Genomic DNA, 18,306 nt, shown 5'->3' with positions numbered 1-18,306 from the left:
TATCCTTATCTGTATAATGGATACAAATCCCCACCTCGCCTAGCATTATCTGAATTAAATGGGTTAGTAGGCAGTTCATCAGTGGTCATATCTGTTGTCTTTTAAAGGCACTGTCTCATTTGAGTTAGATAATATTGAAAGATGATTGTTTCAGTCAACTGCTTTAATGAACAATCCTCAGATTTTTAGGAGATAACAACCACAAGCTTACGCCAAATGTACCAGCAGCTATGGACTGACTGATGCATTTCCGTGTTTCTTCTCTTTCTGGGACTTGGACTCAAGGGTTGGCCACTATTTGGGACAGTCATTCTCAGGAAGTGAGAAAAGCAAGAGACAGAGCCAAACTTCTGCATCCACATGGCTTTAGGGCACCCCTGCTCACATGCCATTGACCAGAACAGGTCATATAATAGAGCCTAATAGTTGTGCAGAGATGTGCGCTCTGATTACAAGGGTCCTTGAAGGCATACTTCAGTATGTCTATGGGGCCGAAAAGGGGAAACCATAATTAGAAATTATGTAACATGCCTCAGGGCTACTACCAATTGGGGGATACTCTATGCAGTGATGGCCTTCTTCAGAAAGTCCTCAAGTCAGATGATGGTGGTAACTGATAATGTAGCCTTCCAACATAACCCAAAATGAAGTAAAAAACAATAATATTTTTTAAACCAAACTATTGGATAATTTATATTCATTCAAAGCTTTATAAAGTCTATTATTGCTTGTGAACATGTTATATTTTAGGGGAGCATGCATATTAAATTTTTGTATGTATAATTTATAGGTGAAGTAGTTAAATTATGAACTTATTCGTAGATCTGTTAAGACCAAATGAAAAACATACCTATCTGTAAGCTGGAAAAAAGGCTCTTCCCCACATACAAAGAACAGCTTGTTTTAGAGTTTAAAAATATAATAAGGTTAACTTTTAAATTGAGTTGAGAAAAGAGTAAGTTACAGATAAATTGAGTTACTAGAGTGGTTTCACTTTTTAAAACTGAATTAAGGGCTTTGAAATTAATTTATTTTTGAACAAAATGTGCTCAATGTAAGTTTCATTAATTTGTCTTTGGACTGACTCTTCTGAATGAAAAACAAACTTATTTTAAAACTTTATTTTTCACATTTATAGCCCTGCATCAAACTTCTCTCTGCAAAAAACATGAATTATACACCACTTGCAGGTGGAAGTCCCATCTGTGTACATTGATTCATACTGCATGCTCTGTTATTGCAGGATGCACTAAGTACTCCAATCCAATCACTAACCTGAGACTTTAATTCATTTCCATATTTAATTATATACTTTTTATTAATGGTGGAAATAATCGTAAATTATAGCATCAATATCCCATTTTAATGGGACGCATTCCAGATAAGTAGAGACACTTCCTTATATATCTATTGTTTCAGCTTAAAAAAAAAAAAAAAAGAAGTATAAAATGACAAATAATTTGATTTGAAGATTGAATCATTAAGAATTATGAAGGAAGGGAAAGATGGTGGAGGAGTAGGGGAACCAATTTCAACTGGCCCCCGGAATTGAGCTGGATATCTACCAGACCACTCTGAGCACCCACGAAACCAGCCTGAGATGTAAGAAGATCTGGATCTCTACAAGCAGAATATCACAGGCAGTTGGTTTTGAGGTACAAAGCGGGGAGCTGTGATTCCACGGGCAGATATCGGAGGATAAACGGCAGCGGGGAGGGTGGCTGGCCGTGGGGATCCTGCACCGCCGGTGAGCGACAGCCTCACGCGCTGTGGACAGGGCACAGACTCGCCGCAGACCAATAGCTGCGGGGAAAGGACTTTAGGGCAGCCCCCGGGGTGGAAACCCAGAGCGGCGTGGTCACATGTGCGAACTGGGAGCGGCTGGCGGTTTTAGAAGCACAAAGGGCAGAGACGTGCCCCGACCTGGAGGCAGGACTGGGAGCACTGCGGAGGGGCGCACAACCCAGGCCGCTGCAGTTTATAGCAGCACGGACAGAAACGGAGACAGTGTGGCCTGGAGAGCTCACTGAAGAACAGACTGAGGTCTCTCTGCTCTGAGGCAGAGGGTTGGAAATGGTCTCTTCTGCTCTGACTCTCAGAAGAGATGTGGAAAGCCACCAAGGAAAGGCACCAGAGAACAAAAGCCCCAAAGACTGATTCCCACGGAGCCCATCCCCCACCACAGGGGGGCAGGGCAACTCCGCCCAAACAGGGTTGCCTGAGTAACAGCATGGCAGGCCCCTTCCCCAGAAGACAGGCTGGGAAAATAAGAGACCAGCAACCCTAAGGTCCCTAGAAAACAGGTGCATCTTGCTTGGGTTCTGGTTAATAATTTGGATTCTATACATTCCCTCAACCACCCATCAACAGAATGACTAGGAGGAGGAACCCCAAAACAGAAAAGACTCAGAGATTATGACTTATGCTGCAGATTTACAAATGGATGCAGATATAACCAAGATGTCGGAGATGGAATTCAGGCTAGCAATTGTGAAGACAATGGCTAGAATGGAGAAATCAATTAATGGCAACATAGAGTCTCTAAGGGCAGAAATGAAAGCTGAATTGGCAGAACTTAAAAATGCTATCAATGAGATCCAATCCAATCTAGATAATCTAACAGCTAGGGTAAGTGAGGCAGAAGAATGAATAAGTGACCTGGAAGACAATATAGTAGATAAAAAAGGAAAAGAGGAGGCCAGGGAAAAACAACTCAGAATCCATGAAAATAGAATCAGAGAAATAAGTGACACCATGAAGCGTTCCAATGTCAGAATGATTGGAATCCCGGAGGGAGTGGAGAGAGAGAGAGGACTAGAAGATGTATTTGAGCAAATCGTAGCTGAGAACTTCCTTAATCTGGGGAATGAAACAAACATTCACGTCCTAGAGGCAGAGAGGACCCCTCCAAAGATCAAGGAAAACAGGCCAACACCCCGGCATGTAATAGTAAAACTTGCAAATCTTAGAACCAAGGAAACCATCTTAAGGGCAGTTAGGGGGAAGAGATTCCTTACATACAGAGGGGGGAACATCAGAATAACATCAGACCTATCCACAGAGACCTGGCAAGCCAAAAAGGCCTGGCAAGACATATTCAGGGTACTAAATGAGAAGAACATGCAGCCAAGAATACTTTATCTGGCAAGGCTGTCATTTAGAATAGATGGAGAGATGCAGAGCTTCCACGACTGGCAGAAACTGAAAGAATATGTGACCACTAAGCTGGCCCTGCAAGAAATATTAAGGGGGGTGGGTTCTATAAAAGGAGAAAGACCCCAAGAGTGATATACAACAGAAATTTACAGGGACAATCTATAAAAACAACATCTTCGCAGGCAACATGATGACAATTAATTCATATCTTTCAATAATCACTCTCAACGTGAATGGCCTAAATGCTCCCATAAAATGGCACAGGGTTGCAGATTGGATAAAAAGACAGGACCCATCCATATGCTGTCTACAAGAGACTCATTTTGAACCTAAAGATACATCCAGACTGAAAGTGAAGGGATGGAGATCCATCTTCCATGCCAGCGGACCTCAAAAGAAAGCTGGGGTAGCAATTCTTATATCAGACAAATTAGATTTAAACTAGTCTGTAATTAGAGACACAGAAGGACACTATATCATTCTTGAGGTGTCCATCCAATAAGAAGATCTAACAATTGTAAATATCTATGCCCCCAACATGGGAGCAGCCATCTACATAAGCCAACTGTTAACCAAAATAAAGAGTCATATTGATAACAATACGTTAATTGTAGGAGACCTCAATACTCCACTCTCAGCAATGGACACATCATCTAAGCAGAAAATCAACAAGGAAACAAGAGCTTTGAATGATACACTGTACCAGATGGACCTCATAGATACATACAGAACATTGCACCCTAAAACAACAGAATACTCATTCTTCTCGAGCATACATGGAAATTTCTCCAGAATCGACCAGGTACTGGGTCACAAATCAGGTCTCAATTGATACCAAAAGATTGAGATTATTTCCTGCATATTCTCAGACCACAGTGCTTTAAAACTGGAACTCAATCACAAGAAAAAATTTGGCAGAAATTCAAACACTTGGAAGCTAAAGACCACTCTGCTCAAGAATGTTTGGGTCAACCAGGAAATCAAAGAAGAACTTAAACAATTCATGGAAATCAATGAGAACAAAAACCCATCAAGTCCAAAACCTGTGGGATACTGCAAAGGTGGTCCTAAGGGAGAAATACTTAGCCATCCAAGCCTCACTCAAAAAAATAGAAAAATCCCGAATTCACTAACTAACTCTACACCTTAAAGAACTAGAGAAAAAGCAACAAACGATGCCTAAGCCACGCATTAGAAGAGAAATAATTAAAATTTGAGCAGAGATCAATGAATTAGAAACCAGAAACACAGTAGATCAGATCAATGAAACTAGAAGTTGGTTCTTTGAAAGAATTAATAAGATCGATAAACCACTGGCCAGACTCATCCAAAAGAAAAGAGAAAGGACCCAAATTAATAAAATTATGAATGAAAGGGGAGAGATCATGACTAACACCAAAGAAATAGAAACAATTATTAGAAATTATTATCAACAACTATATGCCAATAAACTGAGGTACCTGGGGAGCTTTGTTCACTCTAAGACTGATATGTGGAAATGAGTCACTGAGCTAGTGAATGAGTCTAGGTCTATGTCAAGCACATGCTCCAATTTTGTTTTATTTTGCAATTTTAGCTAAGTGCCAGGTGATTGCTGCTATAGTAGTAATTAATGCAGTGTAGTGTTAGCATAGTGATATAATGCAATGGTACATGCATCTATTCTGTTTAACAATTTTCCCCTTGAATGTAGCAACTTAAAGCAACAATAACCATTTATTATTATTGTTGTTGTTATTAATATTATTATTATTATTATTATTATTATTATTATTATTTCATGCAGTGTCTGTGAGTCAGGAAGAATTGGAGCTGCTTAACTGCCTCAGGGTGTCTCATGGGGTTTTAGTAAAGGCATCAACTAGAGCTGAAGGCTCAACTAGAATTGGAGGATTCACTTCCTAGACAGTGGCTAGCGAGTTAGCCCCAGTTGTAGGAGAGAGGCCTCAATTCCTAGGCCACCACCTAGGGAATCTTGAGTGTCTTCACATGGGGGCAGCTGGCTTCCCTCCAGAGGAAGTGATCCCAAGGGGTTTAAGGCAGAAGCCACATCGACCTTTATGACTTCATCTTAGAAGTCACACTCCATCATTTATGCAGTGCCTCATGGTTACAAATGTCAGCTATATGCAATGAAGGAGGTGACTAATTAGGTGAATGAACAAAAGGAGGCAAGAATATTTGGGGCCCATCTTAGAGCCTGGCTAAAGGAGTTAAAATAAAAACAAGAGTTACATGTTTATAGTGCACTGAGATAAACTGGAAGAATTTGAAGGTATACAAATGAGGTTTGGTGAAAATATTTATTTTTTATATACTATATAATTTTGGTTAGATTTATAAAAGTAATATGATAAATATGAAATATTGAATTGGGTAAAATGTTTAAATAAAATATATTTAAGTTATTAATGAGAATCTTGAACTTTCTTTGAGGGCAAAGTTATTTAAGAACTAGTTTTATGCTTGAAATGGTTACATGCAATTTCTGATCAAGCCTTTTTTATGATGATCTCTTCAAATTCTTGACTGGCATCTTTAACAAGAATCTTCATTCACACAAGTAGGTACTAAAAGAATTAAAATCATTTTATACTCATTTGGAATTTATGTAAAATTGTGTTTTGAGATTGTAACAGGTCTTTCTTTTCAATTTATTGTGATAATGTGAATGGATTTCAAATCTAATCAATTTTTTTCTATGTCAAGTGTTTCAAAGTAATGATGAAACCCTAATTTATGAAATGCACTTGTTATTGGATTAAGAATCCTACAACAAGCTTGGATGCCTGTTAAAAAAGAAAAAAAAAGACAAATGCCTCTAAAAAATACATCAGACAAAAGACAAACAAATTAATATCCAAGAGGACTTAGATTTCAGACTGCTGCCTGGAGTTGTGTGCATCAGGAGTCCTGCTTGCCATCCCCACGCACAGTCCCCTCTACAGATTGCCCTTTGTCTATGCAGCAGGCTTTGTAAAAAGCTTGAAAGTGTCCTTTGTCCCCATGGAAAGGCTCACATTTGGTAGCCAGCCAACTGTTGAGATGGATGCCCAGGTAGTAAGTCATTTCCTTGAACAAACATGTCATGAAGGAGCAGTCAATGTTGGATATTATTCACCGTTTCCACTGCCAGTTAGGACCATCATGGGCTTTATGATCTTACTTGGTATACGTCCTCTCAGGGCTACCTTCTACACATGTGCGGACTGTACTCAAAAGTGGAGGTGACCATCCCCGTGGCTCTATCCAATTAAACATTGGTTGGCTCTAATTCCACCCCCAAGTACATGGGATCCCTATCCCTTGCCAAAACTATAACATTCATAGCATAGGAGTAACATATTTTAAGAGTCTGATAAATGAATTTGATCCTATAATCTAATCCTGGCATCTTTGAAGTTGAGAAAGCATCTCAAACTTTTCAGTAATACTTACTGCATTTTATGAATGAACTTATATTTAATAATAATGTATGCTGATTTGGGTATTTGCAGATATAATAAGATGTGCTTTTTGAAAATATTTTATGCAGTGTTTATCTACCTTGGCTGATCATGAAACTCATCTGGGAAGGTTTGTTTGTATGATTTAAGAATAATGATGATTAGCCATTGTTGGTTATTACCCTTGCAATAGCAACTATCAGTAATTGAATTTAAATTTAAAAATCCAAGTTTATTTCAGCACCAAAATCCAGGAGCACCAAAAATGGCATGAGAATATTCACTGGTGCCCTGGGTTTCTCTCTACTGGCTCTATGTATAGGCAGCAGCAGGCTTATTTCCTATCTTCACACTATGCTTAGCATATAGAGGTTGCCTCTTTTCTATCACCTCCAACAAAGGGCTCAGTATTGAGTCTCATATTCCTGTTGCTAAGCCAGGCAGTATGGTCAGCAGAAAGGATTGCTCTGACTGGCCAGAACTGTGTCACATGCGTACTCATGTAATGAAGTGTATAGAGCCAACTTCATTCAAACTACATCGCTGAGATCTAGGAGAGGCCTGATTCCTCAAAGGAAAAATGAGATGCTATAATCAGAAGGGGAAATAGATACTTGGCAACACTTTTGGTCTGCCACTCCCAAACACATTGTATCTGCTAACCTGAATTTCAAGAGTAGGGCTTTGAATTTTTATTTTGAAAGAGTTCCCCAGGAATTTAGGAACCACTGGTTTGCTGTATATCACAGCCTTTTTCATTTTGAGATAGATAGCATAACAGGAAACTAATTGGATCATTAATCCTTACTGAAACTCAGTAGATACCCTGAGCTTCAAAGTCATACCAATTAGATCACCAGGAAGTGTATGAAAAACATCTCTATTTGCTAGGAACTGTAGTCTAAGAAATCCATAGTGTCACTCAGTATAAATGGCCATGGATAAATTCCTATTAATATCAATTCTTGATGAGTTGATGTGTTCTTTTCCATCAGATCATAGAGATTGCTTATCCAATTATCATTATCTTTTTACTATGGAGGCAAGGAAGCTCAAAGGAAAAGATATTGTTTTGCCATAGTAGTAATGGTGGTCTTTGTGGCCATTATATCTTTTCTACTTTCCTCATGACTATTTCTCAATGCTTGATTTTACAATAATGTGAGCCACACTAAATCATATTGGGAGGAGAAGTTAGAAAAAAAAATCCTTGATTTTCATAATTAGAAAAATATTTTATGAAATTATAATATTACATATAGCCAAATATATGCATGTGTGTGAATATATATGCATGTATGTGTGCTTGTATATATAGATTTGAAAGAACATAAGAGATATCAATTTCAGTTTACAAGCTTGAAGTATTTATTTTATTTTATTTTTTAAATTTTTTAAGATTTTATTTATTTGACAGAGAGAGACACAGCAAGAGAGGGAACACAAGCAGGGGGAGTGGGAGAGGGAGAAGCAGGCTTCCTGCTGAGCAGGGAGCCCGATGCGGGGCTCGATCCCAGGACCCTGGGATCATGACCTGAGCCGAAGGCAGACGCTTAACGACTGAGCCACCCAGGTGCCCCTGAAGTATTTTTAATGAATGAAGTTAAACAAGCACTGTCGAGCACCTACTGTGTGTTAGGATGTGAAGGAAATATAAAGATAAAAAAGAGGGGACTTTCCTTCAAAGACTTGACAAGTAATACTGATAAGACATGTAAATAACTTCAAACAGTACAGAATATCTCGAGGGTCTGTTTGTTAAGAGTAACAAACTTTGGGCGCCTGGGTGGCTCAGTTGGTTAAGCGACTGCCTTTGGCTCAGGTCATGATCCCGGAGTCCTGGGATCGAGTCCCACATCGGGCTCCCGGCTCGGCGGGGAGCCTGCTTCTCCCTCTGACCCTATCCCCTCTCATGCTGTTTCTCTCTCTCTCTCTCAAATAAATAAATAAATAAAAATCTTTAAAAAAAAAAAAAAGAGTAACAAACTTTGACAGACAACTTGATAGAGCTAATTTGACTATTACTTCTGGATAGACTGAATATACTGGTCAGAGGTATTTTTACTTGTGTCTCCAGCTTAAAGTAAATTTCTCAGATAATTAGTGACAGTGAGGCTGATGAATATAAAGCTCAGAACGGGGGCAAGTGACCTCTCAACTTTCTGTTCTGCCATTTAACAGCTTGCTGTGTGTCCCTCATCAACTTACTTTGGCATTTTGTGTTTGTTTCCCCATCAATCAAATGGAGATGAAGACTGCATCTAACCTACATAGTGGTTGCAAATTTAAATGGCACAGTTTATACAAGGCAATAGAAATACCAATACAAATATTAGCTCTTGATATTACTGGTCTTGGAGATCTTCTCTGCAATCTTAACCTTTCTGTAGCAGATATTATATCCCCTAAAATAGAGATAATATCTGTCATATCGCCAACTAACAAAGATTCAGGTAAGTCTATGAGCAAGCATGTCTCAATACTTGGAATAGTTCAAGGTCTCTAAGCACAGATTATCTCACGCTCTCGTTACTCTCCCAACTCCTAGTTGCACCTGTGCCTAGAAGTAGCCTCATGGCCTAAAATGAAAAGTTTTGAATTATCAACTTCTGTCTGAGTTTTCTCTGCCCTGAAAAGACTGGCTTCTATTTCCCTCTTACCAGAGATTTTGATATAATTATGAAATAACTTTAAATTATCTGATGCCCCACAAAAAGTTCAGGTTCATTCATGGGTTATTCCTTTTCTGAAACTGAAAACTGTTTTTATATATAGTAGTTAGCAGTGGCTTCAGATTAAATCCAAACTGAAACTGCACATAGGTTTGACAGATTTTAATATTGGAATGTAGGCCTTTTACCCATTAACAGACTGTTGACATCAAGGACATTTGATTCTTTGCTCAAATGGCCCTATGGAACTAGAATTACAAGAATTGTCCAGAACACTCCTCTCTTCCTGTCCCACATTGAAATGAAGGTAAATCATAATCTTTTCCAAGTGAAAAGTCCAGCATGTCACAAGGAAATGAAAGATGGTACAAAATTGCTAGCAAGATGGTACAGTGTTCATTTGGATGATGTCTGTAAATAACAATTAGAATGCAATTTTTAAAAAGTAGGTATACAGCACTCATCTATAGTTATTTCTTGGCCTTTTGATTGGGGTCACTTACAATGGATGGATTCTCTCCTTGTGACAAGGTGCCTCTCTGATCAGAAAGAAGTATAAAGCTGAATTGACTCTGAAGCGTCTGTGAAATATCTGGTGCATCAGTGGTCTCTTTCCAGTTGTCTGTTGTCTTTATCAAGAATGGTTACTGTTGAAGATCCAAGCTTATCCTTTGTTTAGGCCTGGTCCTTAAGGAAATTATGAGGTTGATTTGGTTCCAAGCAAACACTCATAACTAATGGGGATTCTGATGACAACTCACATCATTTTGGGATACCTGTGGACACTTACTACACTATTTACAATTACTACATGGAGGATTTTGTTTCTCTCAAATACGAGTTTCTATCTAAAATTTTAAGTGAAATATATAGTTGTTTTTACCTCATTTTAGGGCTGGAGGTATACTTCAGAGCTTGAGTAAGCTTACCTGAAAATCTCCTCTATGGTCCTAGTCTTCCTTTCCTCCTCTTGTTGTCCCTCCTTCCCTCTCCACCCTCCATTTTCTTTCCTTCCTTTTTGCTTGCAGTGAATTTAGAACCAATGAATAATATTCAAATTGTGTTTCTGCTAAATATTAATAGCATGAATTTAAATAAAACACCCAACTTATCTGAAACTCAGCTTTTCTTATCTGAAAAATGCAGGTGATAATAATGACTATCTCAGAAAATTTGTGTGAGCATTGGATGAAATAATGAATGTGAAAGGATCTTCTCCAAAATTATAAGTCTTTATTATTAGGATCTAGTGACTTCTTTAATTTTTCTTAATTCTTGTCCATGAAGGCCTTTGTTTATCCCAAGGCAAATAGATACTGCTTTATTCAGTTAAACCAGTTTCCTATTATTCTGTGTTCAGAAATAAAACAACTGGAGCCTAAGCTCCTCCTCAGCCTTACCTCTGTTTTATTAAGGTTTATTATGTCATATGACAATGGTATCTGTATCACCATATATTCATCATTTTGACAACATGTATTGAGTACTGTGTGTTAAATATTAAACTACATAATATAATTAATTCCTCCACAATGATGACATAGCAACCATAAACAAACTCACTTCAGAAATGAGGAAATTGGAGTTTGTGGAATTGTCCAAGATCATGTAGGTGGTAAGTGACAGATGTCCAGTTCTGTTTGCCTGATCCTGTGCACACTGCCTGCTTTTAGTGGTTAGAAATGATTGTCATCATGGGGCTCCTGGGTGGCTCAGTTGTTAAGTGTTTGCCTTTGGCTCAGGTCATGATCCCAGGGTCCTGGGATCGAGTCCCACATCAGGCTCCCTGCTCGGCGGGAAGCCCGCTTCTCCCTCTCCCACTCCCCCTGCTTGTGTTCCCTCTCTCGCTGTGTCTCTCTCTGTCAAATAAATAAAATCTTTAAGAAAAAGAAAGAAAGAAATGATTGTCATCTTTTTGAGACTGTGTGTTGGGTAGTCATAAGAGAATGAATTTTTTTTTTTTAAGATTTTATTCATTTATTTGAGAGAGAATGAGCTAGAGAGAGCATGAGAAGGGGGAGGGTCAGAGGGAGAAGCAGACTGTCTGCTGAGCAGGGAGCCCGATGCGGGACTCGATCCTGGGACTCCAGGATCATGACCTGAGCCGAAGGCAGTCGCTTAACCAACTGAGCCACCCAGGCGCCCAAGAGAACGAATTCTTAACCAACAATCCGTGGCCATCTACGAGATCCTCTGAATGGGCTTTGGGAGTCTGAGAAATCTCTGGAATTAAATTGAACATGTAGTCAGTGAATAGTTTACAGGTTCTCAAATTGGATTCCAAAATGCCAGGACCCAAGAAGATACTCTAAATTACATCTAGCAACTTTGATTTTTATCAAAGGGACCCTTTCTCTAGACCCAACATTAAAAACAATTTGCTTTCCAACTACACCTACAATCCCAGCTTGAGGCAAAGAGCAGCAGCCATCGTTCAAGGCTCAGTCCTCTTTGTAAGGAATTTATTGGGCAAAACTATGGATATTTGAGACCACAGAACTTCCAGAAAATGCAGAAGTATTTTCCTTGTGACATTGAACATTCAGGAAAATGATTGTAGAAGCAGAGTCAGGGGGAGAAGTGTTTTCCAGATCCTTCAAATCATATTCTTGGTACCTTATTTAAGAAAAATAGTGCAATGGATAAGGTCAAGACTGAGTGCTTAGAATGTCAAGTCAGATTTCTTAGCTTGGCATCCTGTTTCCCTTTGGGTTAACCCTACAGTTTATGAAGGTTTTAGCCTCCAAAGACTTGGTTCTCTTACATGGGAAAAATGTTAGGGAAGAATGGGTAATCACCATAATTAATTTGTAGGATTATTATGTGAATTAAATGAGATGATCCATAGACATGGCTAGAATGGTACCTGGTACATATATTAATGTTATCAATGATAATAATAATTAATAATATTATTAACATGGACATAATTGGGACCCCATACATAAAAGAGCTATTAATAAATAGAAGAAAATAACCTTTATTACCATTAGTTTATTGATAATTCTCTGATGTTCTTAGTGCCAAGTTTTCTCTTTAGAAGCATTTATAAGTTATTTCATTAAATACCTTAATTTTAAAATGAGTGTTTTATATTTCTTTGGTGACATGTGACCACCCTGAGGTGCGTTTGGGCCACTTTTAGTCTTTGTATGCTCTCCCTCCCCCCTTTAATGTAGAGAACAAAGCCAGAATAATTATCTCCTATTTTTCATTTACATAGCTATCACTCAATGCCAGTGGTTTTAGCAGGGCAAAATCTGCTTTATCTAAAATGGAATCCATTTAATAACACCAAGAATTTATTCCTATAATTGTCTAACAAGTGAAAGCAAACCTAGAAACAGAAAAAAAAAAAAAAAGGCAGAGTTACCTCTACTGAGAGCCATGTGTATGATAATGGGAGTGTCTTTTCTTCATTCCTAAAGTATTAAAAAGAGATTTTAAAATGGTAAATGAATTTGTAATAGAAACAGTGGGAAAGGTATCATTTTATATGTGAGCTTCTACAAAAGCCTTAGGAAATAGCACATCAGCCATTTGGGTGTACATGGTTCATTTTTATTCTGTCCTTTGTCTTGCAAATGAAGGTTCCTAGAAGAGAGCTTTCCTCTAAGATAAAGTTTTTGAATTAACCTTCGAAGGAGGTTAAACTGCTGAATCAGATTAACCCTGCCTCTGAGTTCTATTGCTTGGGTTGCATTTTCTTTCCCTGCCACTAGAGTACCGAAGCACGCTTGGTTTCCAGCCTGGTGCTACAGAGAAGCCTAGTTTCCCCAGAGGTCAAATGCACTGAGTGAGGACGCTGCACATGAATGAAGCTGGTCAAATAAAGACAATAGGAAAGAGGGCGGGCTATGGTCAGCGTAAGGTAAGCTTAGCTACAGAAGAGGTCCAGCTCTCAGTGCTCAGCGACAATTCCTTGTTGCCTGATACTTGGATATTTTAAGATGATGTGAAAACCTGGAGTTTTATCTGAAATCTAATTTTTTAAAAAAATGTTCATTATATATCAAACACAAATAAAGGCAGAAAATAGTTTTAAATGAAACTCCAAATACTGAGCTTCCAAATTGATCAATTCATGGTCTTTCTTGTCCCTCTCCTCCCCTCTGCTTGGGTTGTTTTGAAGAATAGATAAAATTCTATTCTCTTAAAAGAGGACTGAGCCTTAAACGATGGCTGCTGTTCTTTGCCTCAAGCTGGGATTGTAGGTGTAGTTGGAAAGCAAATTGTTTTTAATGCTGGGTCTAGAGAAAGGGTCCCTTTGATAAAAATAAAACTCTAGATATCATATTATTTCATCTGTAACAATGTCAGTGGATTTCTCTAAATGTCCTGGACTTAAAAAATATGTATAATCAAAACATCATAATCCCTAATGATCATTGAATATACAGTCAGTGTTTAAGTTCTAATATTTTCATAATTTTCCTGAATGTTTTAAGTGCTTATCTATTTTTATTTCTTCATCTCATCTCAGAGTTTGTTTTCACTGAGAGCTAAATAAAAGTAATGCATTGTAATTGGTTGCTATGTCTTTTAAGTATTTTATTTGCTCATCTATTAATATGTCCTTCCTTTACTTATTTATTTATTTTTATTGTAAAGAATTTGTGGAAGAAACTGACTTGTTTTTCCTGTGTAGTTTTCCACAATTTGGATTTTGTTCTTTGTGGTGTTAACATGTGTGTCCCTTCCTTGAATTTTCAGGATATTTATTAGTATATATAAAGGTTTAAACAAATTCTGGTAGTTTGTTTCAAGAATATGTGTAACCATTGTGCTTTTGTGTACTTCCATTTAGATGCATATGAGTTCTGGATGCCTGACTTTTAGTAATGTTACATCTCTTGGAAATCAATACCTACATCTATTAATTTACTAAGGGATTAAAATAACCAAAAACTCTAGGTGCTATCATCACCAGTTTATGACTGCTCTAGAGTTTCTGGTTTACCTTGAATTTGGAGAGTAGGTACAGTTTGGCTCAGTGGGATTAAATCAGCAAAATTAGCATATCTTTAAAACACTTAACATTAGCTAAGGTTTTACTTTATTTACTATGTTCTACCTCAAGTCATTTATCAGATATTTAGTGAATAGTAATTTGTCTTCTTGCCTTAATTGTAAGCTCCTTAAGGAAAGGATCTGTACTATGTTCAACCATTGTATCCCTAACATCCAGAAGTGATACTTGACAACCATAGGTTCTTGATAAATATTTGGTGGGTAGATGGATGGTTATGATAGTGAATGAGTGATTCAGTGAATAAATGGTTTAATACATGCTCTTCCAGGCACTGTGCTTTCAGTCTATTAGAGAACACAGATAAGTAAATAATGTATCCGTTATCTCTTACTGCACAACAAATTAATACAAAAACTTAGCACCTCAAAACAAGAAAAAATTATTATCTCATAGTTCCTATGGGCAAGGGATTCAGGAGAAGCTTACCTGGGTTCCAGCTTAGGGTGTATCAGAAAGTTGCAGTTAAGCTGTTGTTTGGGGCTGTATTTATCTGGAGGTTGGATGGGAGCCAGAGGATACGTTTCCAACATGGCTCCCTTATGTGTGGCGGTTGGCAGATATCATCCTTTCCCTGCCAGCTGTTGGAAGGGGCCCTCTCTGTTCCTTGACATGTGGACTTTTCCATACAGCTGCTTGAGTGTCTTCCCAACATGGTGGCTCACTTCTCCCAGAGTAAGTGATTAACAGAGAGCAAGAAGGAGGCCACAGTGCATTTATGACTTTATCATAGAAGTCACACACTTTCACTTTTGCCTTATTCTGTTCATTAGAAACCAGTCACTAATTCTAACCCATGCTCAACAATTAGGCTACACCCGGGGCGCCTGGGTGACTCAGTTGGATAAGCAACTGCCTTCGGCTCAGGTCATGATCCTGGAGTCCCGGGATCGAGTCCCACATTGGGCTCCAGTTCTGCATTGGGCTCCCTGCAGGGAGTCTGCTTCTCCCTCTGACCTTCCTCCCTCTCATGCTCTCTGTCTCTCATTCTCTCTCTCTCTCAAATAAATAAATAAAATCTTAAAAAAAAAAAAAAAACCAAAACAGGCTACACTTTTTAAAGAAAGTGCCAAAGGATGTTTGGACATTTTTTAAACCACCACAAGTAATGCTTACCATGATGTATAGGGAAAGCTATCATAGAGAGATGTCCAAAATGATCTAGAAGCATTGGGTGGCCACAGCAGAAGAATCAGCAGTGAAATAAGGGTTTGGAAATCTGAGTCAAAATCCTGGCTAACTCTGTTACAAGCTAAACAGGTAACTTTGGGCAAATTATTATTTTATTATTTTCCTTTGAGTCACACTTTTGGTAACTGAAAAAAAAGTTTGGAATTGAACTTGACTATAACAACAATGAAATGAAATAACATTTATCAGGTACGTATTGAGGTAGGAAACACTTTAGGTTTTGAAACCAATGGCCAAGAAAGAATTCTTGAGACGTCTTTGGTGCAAAAAAGGTGATTTTATTAAAGCACGGGGACAGGACCCTTGGCAGAAAGAGCTGCACTGGGGTCAGGAGGGGTGGCCCATTATATACTTTCAAGCTGGGAGGGGGTTAGGGATAGTATGTCTCTGAGGAATTTTGGAAGCAAGGTTTTCAGGACCTTGAGGGGGCTAGCTATTGTTGGGGAAAGGTCATTTATTACTGTCTAATCAAACCTTAGTCATGAGACCCTTCAGATGTATGTCGATGGACCATATGCTTGGGGAATGATTGCCAACATGTATCTTGAGGGGGGGTTTAGAGATAAAGGATATTTCTAGAGGAATTTTTATATGTTAAAGTAGACTTACAGGATCCTGGGCATTGGGCTACATTTGCCTTTTGACCTTAGCAAAGTATTAGGAATGTCACTTTGCCTGTTTCAAGGACTTGTCAATGGGCTATAGGTAGTAAGGAAATTTAATAATTTTTCTTCTACCTTTGTTCCCACATCACATACTATAGCACTGAAATTCTAAGTGCTATAGATGAAGTACCTCTTTTAGTCATCATGGTAACCACTACTGTTCTGTTTAAGAGATAGGAAATGCAGCCTGGGGAGATAGAGTAACTTGGACTAGATCACCCACTGGTAGAGACAGAATTCAGACTCTGGCAGTTTTGATTTCAGTTTATACCCTGAACTTTAAACACTGCCTCTTGATTTGTTGTTTGTGGCCTCATAGCATCAGCATCATTTTTAGGACCTTGTTGGAAAAGCAGAATCTCAGGCCATATTCCAGACCTACTGAAGTCGTATCTGCATTTCTAGTAAGAACCCCAACTGATTCAGATGCACATTAAAATTTGAGAAGCACTTTTTAAAAGGACTATGCTATTGATATCTCTAAGGAAACTTACAGCCATAAAAATAACTCTAAATTCTGTACATATAATAACCATGTGGAAGATATGTACATAAAAAAATGGAACTTTTGACTTGTTACTATAGTGAGATTGTTGGTGTTACCACATCTCTCCTTTCCTGAGAATTTTCAACAAAATTAAGAGGAACCATTTGGGCGTTGGTTAAGTGTCCTATTCTTGGTTTTGGCTCAAGTCTGATCTCAGGGTTGTGAGATTGAGCCCCACTTCGGACTCCATGTTCAGTGCAGAGTCTGCTTGGGTTTCTCTCTCCCTCTCCCTCTGCCATTCCCCACTGCATGCTTGTGCACACTCTCTCTCTCTCTAAAATAAATAATCTTTTTTTCTTTTTTTAAAAGAAGAACCATTCAGAGTTTACAAAGAGGGAGCAATTTGATACTGTACTTTTAATAATTATAATAATTAATAATACACAGACTTGGGACAGTTTTCTCCATACCCAAGAGAGAATGAAATGTATTAAGTCCACTGAGTATCAACTCCAACAAGTGGCAAGTCTATTTTGTTAATTGATATTGAACGAAATCATACAAGAATTGAAGAAAATTTCGTCACCTTAGGTGTTCAAAATCAACTATGTGGAAGATAATGATACTCCCACAGTCTGTCAGTAATAGTCATATCTCCCCTAATTTGGAGTAGATAAGATGTGCTGTCTAGACAGGCTTTTCTAGTGGTTCTCCACCGGCTACACATTATAATCACATGGGAAGTTCCTAAAACAATACTGATGCCTGGGCCTCTTCCCTAGCAATCCTGACTTACTTGGTCTTCCGTGAGGCTCCATTACCAGAAGTTGGTTTTTTTTGTTTTGTTTTTGTCTTTAAGGTTTTATTTATTTATTTGAGAGAGAGAGAATGAGAGAGAGAGAGGGTTACCAGAAGTTTTTAAAAAGCTGTCCACATAGGTCTAATTTGAAATCTGAGTTGAGAACCATTGACCTAGAGAATTTATGTGAGCTCTAATCCATCTTTGTACTTCTTCATTGTTCAGTTAGTGCTAGTTGAGTGAGCATAAGTGGAGATATAATGAAAAGTTACACAATAACATCTTATCTATTGTCCTACTAGAGTTACTGGTTAGATCTTTAGGTTCCAAGTGGCTTAATCACATACAAGCTTAATAGATGTGAGGGGGAATTTTCTGGAAGGATGTGAGGTAGTCCACCCAGGTGATGATGGTCCAACACAAATGTGAACCTCATATCTGATTTTATATTTCTGGTAGTACTTTTTGTAAATAAATAAATGAATAAATAAATACAGGCAAAATTTTAATTTCAATCATATTTTACTTAACAGGTGAAAGGAAAAAAAAAACTTTGTTTTTCCGTATTTCTACTGACTTCTCAATACATTGGATATCAGATGTTTGTGGATTTTCCCATGTAAAGCAATTTTCCAATACATTAAGTACCTTGAGTTTAAAGTGTAGACCCCACAGGTTAAGGTCTCAGTCCCACTAGACTGCTCCCCCCATGTACACACAGAGATGCCATTCAGAATCCCCATTGTTATCCGTGCTTCTGACCTCTGGCTATAAATCAGAGGCTACCAAACCCCTTCCTCAGGTTTGATAATTTGTCAGAATAGCTCAACCAAACTCAGGAAAAAAAAATTTACTTACTAG

The sequence above is a fragment of the Mirounga leonina genome, unplaced genomic scaffold, assembly GCF_011800145.1.
Source record: "Mirounga leonina isolate KUSES-001 unplaced genomic scaffold, KU_Mleo_1.0 Mir_94, whole genome shotgun sequence".
In the NCBI taxonomy this organism is placed as follows: domain Eukaryota; kingdom Metazoa; phylum Chordata; class Mammalia; order Carnivora; family Phocidae; genus Mirounga; species Mirounga leonina.
Note: the sequence above shows the minus strand (reverse complement) of the source record.